Here is a 6,577-nt window from a genome sequence, read left to right as displayed (position 1 = left end):
TGTGATTCTGCTCAAGATGTGTCGAAAGACAGGAGCTAACCCAGCGTTCCACCACTTTCGCTGGAAAGGGTAGGAGCGATATAGGTCGAAAATTGGATAGACACTCGGGGTTCAAGGAGGGTTTTTTTAGCAGCGGGGTAATGAGTGCTTGCTTCCAGGGTGTGGGGACAAATCCACAGCCCAGAGATTGGTTACAGATCCTGCGGAGGGTGTGGAATAGTTCAGTTCCACACGCTTTCCAGGTTTTAGGGGGCAATGGGTCTAGAGGGGACCCAGAAGTGATTCCGTGTGCCAGTCTCTCGAAATCTGCTTCGGGATAGGGGGAAGAGCCTGTAGGCAATCCCTTGGTAGGTGTCCTGGACTCGGCGGTTCAAGGTTGGTGATAGCGGCTCCGGGGGAGTTTAGATTATCTTGAAAAGGGGGAATTGCAAGATTCTGAATGATTGTCTCAATTTTGTTCGTGAAGAACTGTGCGAGATTATCGCAGAGGGTTTGAGAGGGGGGATAGTTTTCTTGGCACAGTCGGGGTGGATAAGATTATCAAGGATCTGGAAGATGCTTTTGGAGCTATTTGCGGCGTTGACTATAGTGGAGCAGTAATAGGTGGATTTGCTCTCTGCGATGGCTGATTTGTATTCAAGGAGCTTGTTTTTCCAGCTAATTTTGTTTGAGTCGCAGTAGCCTTGTCTCCACTTCCTCTCGGCCTGTTTACAGGCTAATTTGAGGGTTTTCAGGGAGTCGTTATACCATGGGGCTGATGCTCTTCTTTTAGGTTTGCTTCTTTTTAGTGGAGCAATAGAGTCCGTGGTGGATACTATCCTCATGCAAAATGCTCTATAGTTGTCTTCAACCGGGTTGATTGGGGAGAAGCTATCTTCTACGTTGAAGACGGTGGTGGTGGAACTCAGTTTTTCCAGAGCTTTCCAGTCTCTATAATTAAATTCTGATGGGGCGCTATTATTCAGCTTTCTAGTTTTTGTGGTGGTAATGTAGAATTTGATAAGAGCATGATCTGTCCAGCTCATGGGCAGAATGTCGTTCAAATGTGTCAAACCATGACTGGAAAAGATGAAGGTGGTCTGTAGCGCTTGCTGTTGTTTGGAAGTGAAAGACCCTGGAGGTCGGTAGCAAATAATTGCCATGAAGATACCTCCGGAGTGGCAGTTTATGGAAAGGCTTAGAGCTCAGTCCCGGCAACTGAGTCCATGTCTATGGTATTAATGTGCCAGGAGGCTCTATATATAATGCCTACTCCGGCACCACGGCCTTTGGGTCTGGGAAGGTGCAAAATTTTAAAATCTTGAGGGCAAGCCCATGCTAATTCAATGTCGCAGTCTGCGTGAGTCCACGTTTCGGTTAGGAAGAGGACATCCAGGTGGTGGGATTCTATGAGGAGATGAATTTCGTTAGCATGCTTTGGCAGTGATCTGACATTCAGAAGGCCTCCCAGGAGCAGACCCTTATGAGTGAAGTCAAGCAGTGGAAAGGCGGTGTCATCAAAGATGAGCTTACCTTCGTGAGCGAATTCTCGCAGGTTAATCAGGGTTTCCCGCATATAGCGTGGGGGCTGCGAGCAAATTTGAGCAGAGTTGTCTGCCCTGGTCGCGTCCTCGTCGCGGACGAGCGCAGACGAGCTTGCCTTAAGCGCGCCTTTGGCGCGCAAACGGCGCTCCCGCTGCGCTTCCTCCAGTGGTACATTTTATAGTGAGGGAGAGGCGGGGGGGCGTGGCCAGAGAGGGGGCGTGGCCTCGCTGCACGCCGTCAATGGCGGCGATCAGGGGGCGTATGCCGGCGTTTGGGAGGCGCCGCTTGCACTCAGCAGGCTCCCAGAGCGAGTGAGAAATGCTTTTGCCAGGTAGGCGAAATGATTCTAAACACAGTAGAACAAATACACTCAAAGTTATAAAATTTATAAAAGTGCGGCAAATTGCAAAGTATGCTCCCGGCTTTCCGCCTCAGGAGTGAAGAGTCAATCAAATTGCGCTCTCATTCAGCGCTATTTGAGCTGGGCGGGGGGGGACGTGGCCAGAGAGGGGGCGTGGCCTCGCTGCACGCCGTCAATAGGGGCAATCAGGGGGCGTATGTCGGCGTTTGGGAGGCGCTGCTTGCACTCAGCAGGCTCCCAGAGCGAGTGAGAAATGCTTTTGCCAGGTAGGCGAAATGATTCTAAACACAGTAGAACAAATACACTCAAAGTTATAACATTTTTAAAAGTGCGGCAAATTGCAAAGTATGCTCCCGGCTTTCCGCCTCAGGAGTGAAGAGTCAATCAAATCGCGCTCTCATTCAGCGCTATTTGAGCTGGGCGGGGGGGGGGTGGCGGGGCCAGAGAGGGGGCGTGGCCTCGCTGCACGCCGTCAATGGCGGCGATCAGGGGGCGTATGTCGGCGTTTGGGAGGCGCTGCTTGCACTCAGCAGGCTCCCAGAGCGAGTGAGAAATGCTTTTGCCAGGTAGGCGAAATGATTCTAAACACAGTAGAACAAATACACTCAAAGTTATAAAATGTTTAAAAGTGCGGCAAATTGCAAAGTATGCTCCCGGCTTTCCGCCTCAGGAGTGAAGAGTCAATCAAATCGCGCTCTCATTCAGTGCTATTTGAGCTGGGCGGGGGGGGGGGGCGTGGCCAGAGAGGGGGCGTGGCCTCACTGCACGCCGTCAATGGCGGCGATCAGGGGGCGTATGTCGGCGTTTGGGAGGCGCTGCTTGCACTCAGCAGGCTCCCAGAGCGAGTGAGAAATGCTTTTGCCAGGTAGGCGAAATGATTCTAAACACAGTAGAACAAATACACTCAAAGTTATAAAATTTTTAAAAGTGCGGCAAATTGCAAAGTATGCTCCCGGCTTTCTGCCTCAGGAGTGAAGAGTCAATCAAATCGCGCTCTCATTCAGCGCTATTTGAGCTGGGCGGGGGGGGGGGCGGGGCCAGAGAGGGGACGTGGCCTCGCTGCACGCCGTCAATGGCGGCGATCAGGGGGCGTATGTCGGCGTTTGGGAGGCGCTGCTTGCACTCAGCAGGCTCCCAGATCTAGTGAGAAATGCTTTTGCCAGGTAGGCGAAATGATTCTAAACACAGTAGAACAAATACACTCAAAGTTATAAAAATTTTAAAAGTGCGGCAAATTGCAAAGTATGCTCCCGGCTTTCCGCCTCAGGAGTGAAGAGTCAATCTGTGCTATTGTGCTAATTTACTGTGTGCTATTATGTTTATTGAATGTGCTTTTGCCTCTAGCCTCATAAAGAGACTAGAGGGATGTGTTTAGAATAAATATGTTTATTTTATATATATATAACTTGTGAGGTTCTCCTTTCATTTGGTCATTCACAAGATTATAGACTTGTAAAACCAGCTGCTTACATTCCTCCAAGACTTAGCCTGAACACTGCTCTCCACAGCTACCAATAGGACAGCTTTCTATAAAGGTTGTCTTTAACCTACCATCAATAAGGGTCGTTTGGACTGGTGCAAGGTGCCCACTAGAATAGTGTCCAGCATATGCCAGGCCAACTTCTCACACACTGCCAGATGGAGGATGGGCATCTCCATCTTGGATTTAGGGGTCCAGTTAATGTATGCAGTATATCAAAGAGGAAGTGCTGAAAAAGAGGGCATAGATTGTTAGACTAATCAGGATTAGGTTTAGGAAAATCTCCAATCACTGCCCGGTGACCAGGACAAGACTGGTCTCTCACCATCGCCACTTCCTTTTAAACATTCCGGTACGACCTCTGAATATCGAAACTCCAATATCAGTGGGACACAATATTGAGGACTAAATATTGAAAATAAGATATCAACAGTTAAATATGTCACCATTTTCTATACCTACCCAATAAAAAGCCCTGTTAAAGGCAAAATGACCCCCTCATTGAGATTCAATTTGAGGATTTGATCCACTGAAGACTCACCTACAGCAGGGGGAGTCACTCCAGGGCAGCTGTAGAACAACAAACCGTGGGAGAATATTATGATAGCAAGGTCAGAGAGTCCCAATATGAGGGAGAGAAGGCGGAGCAAAGCAGGTAAATAGGTTTAAAGAACTGTCAGTTATATCATATGGGGAACTCCTGGAGAGCCCCGTGGAAGCTGGATTGGAGAGGGAGCTAGTACACTGCTTACACTTGGTGGAGGCATTAGCAAACAGCATCCCTCACCTGAAAGTGACTCACCTCTAATGCTGGGCAAGGTGGAATGTTTGTTGGCTAATTTGATGGAGGAGGCCAAATGAAAATTTTAAATATCCGAGAAAAATCAAAAGAGTTTTCAGGGATCTTGCAAAATGCTGGAAGGCAATATTGATACACTTATGCAGAGAGCAAAAGTATTAGAGGATTCACTAGAGGAAATGAGAAGGAAGATTGTGGCCAAAAGTAAGCAAATTAGGCCCTACATTTTTAAGCTACTTAAGAACAACTGGAATCATTTGAGAATAACTCTAAACATAATAATTTGAGAATGCTATATGCTCTGAAGGGTGAAATAGGCAATAAATGAACGTCAAAGGGACTTACTCAAATGTATTCAAGAGCTAAGAGAGTTGGGAGTTCTACCTAATGAAAATTTCCAGCAAAACTTAGAGTCATGTCGATTAATGGCATACCAATCTGAGAGAGCTAGCTGAAGTAGAGTATCTTATAAAGCAGATAAGGCTGCAAAAAAGATTAAACAGCACTAGAGGAGCAGTTAAAATGGAAACCAAGGAGTACCCCTGGAAAGGAAATTGGGAGGGTTCCCCTGAGAGGGTGGAAAGCGAATGGTTAGGGAGGTGGAGGTGTTGGAAAGGGTTCAGAAAATTGGGGATACATTGTGGGGTGAATATAAAAAATACTTGTCACCTGCTTTAGGCTTTAGACATTGCAGGAAGAAACAAACAAAGAGAGGGAGATTGTTGGCCTGATGGGAGTTCACCCTATTGGATACTGACTTGTAAAATCAATTGTCTCAGGTATAAAAAGAGAAGAAGGAAGATTTATAGAATACTTAAGACTGTTGAGCAAGCAGATTATTAATTCTTCAAGAAGCACACTTGCTGAGAAAGGAATGTATTTAAATATTTAAGGCTTAGAGAATGATTAGCGAGTGCTTGTGTACGTACCAAGCATGCTGCATGACAGAAATTACCATTTTATTTAGGACCCAGGCCCAAACAATGGTGGGTGAGTATATGGCAGATAGTGGAGGACGGTGGCAGATAGTTAAAGTGGCAATTCAGGTGTCCTGGTATGAACTTGTTGGTTGCTATGGGCCTGATGTAGATGAACCCGCTGCCCTGCAGGTTTTTTACTACAATGTATTGGAAGTAGAAATAACTATAATATTAGAGTGCAATTTCATTGTTCTGTTAGATCCTGTAAAAGACTGCCAGGATGTTTATGAGAGTTCCAAATCCCACCTCCAGCTTAGACTCATGATGAAAGAACTTGGCCTCAAAGATGTATGGAAAGAAACAGCTGGTAACAAGAGATAATTTACTTGGTACAATAAGAAATATTGTCAACATTTCAGGATTTATTTCTATTTGGTAGACTGCAAAATTGTTAACTAAGTGAAGAACGTGGTACCCTTACCAGAACAGCTATCAGACGAGTCTGCAGTCATGTTAGGGATAGCCCCATGGAAAGGAGATGATCTCCTGAGATATAGATTAAATAGGAAATCACTGTTATATCAGTTGTTGGTAGACCTATTGAGGATTATGGTATGGTTTTTAAGCTGAATGTTGCACCTGCTAACCCCCATGTAGTCAAGGATTCATTTAAGGCTTACATGAGGGGAAGGATTAAAAGGTCTATAAAAGCAAAATTGCCAAAAATAAGTTGAGGGGTTTTGAGGCAAAAATAGCAGCAACTCAGTGTGTGCTACAGTGAACAGGGTATGATACTTTAAAAATGGCTTTAATTATGGATAAACTGTAGAAGACGAAGGAGGAGTTAGCTAGCCAGATCTGGCTGGGGAGGTGGAAGGCGAGCAAGCTAGCGCAATTTTAGTATGGGGATGGATGTGGAAACCTTTTAGCTTGGAAAACGAAAATGGCTAGTACAACAAATCATATTAGGGAGATAAAAGATTCCTAACAGGAGAATTGTATTCAGAAGTCCGTTGAGGAGGAATTTGCAACTTCCTTTCAGGTGGTAGCTGCTGCAGAATGTCTCGTAGGTTGTTATGGTAGGATTCATTAAAAAGATTTGAAAAGCCTATTAGATATCCTGTACTGAAAGATACTTCAGGAAGAGGTCAAGGTAGTTTTGAAGGAAGATGTTGGGATGGAAAAGTCATCTGCATAGTGAGAGACATATACCCCAGCCCAGAGTGGCCACCTATACTGTTGTATGGAGACCTAATGCTTATTTGTTGCTATAGGTGAACATGGATCATGAATGTGCACCATGACATAGGCATGTCTCTTTGATTGAGGTCTTTTTGGACTGCAAGGGGCTCCCAAAGCACTGCCCTGATAATAATGGAGGGCTGCCACCTTCACTAGGAGGTAAACCGTGCAAGAGGGCAGTGGCAGCATGCCATGTAGTCATCAGCACTAGTGAACAGTTCCTTTCTACCCTGTGTCACCGAAGTGAGTCC

This window comes from Lissotriton vulgaris, chromosome 5, assembly GCF_964263255.1.
Source record: "Lissotriton vulgaris chromosome 5, aLisVul1.2, whole genome shotgun sequence".
In the NCBI taxonomy this organism is placed as follows: domain Eukaryota; kingdom Metazoa; phylum Chordata; class Amphibia; order Caudata; family Salamandridae; genus Lissotriton; species Lissotriton vulgaris.
Note: the sequence above shows the minus strand (reverse complement) of the source record.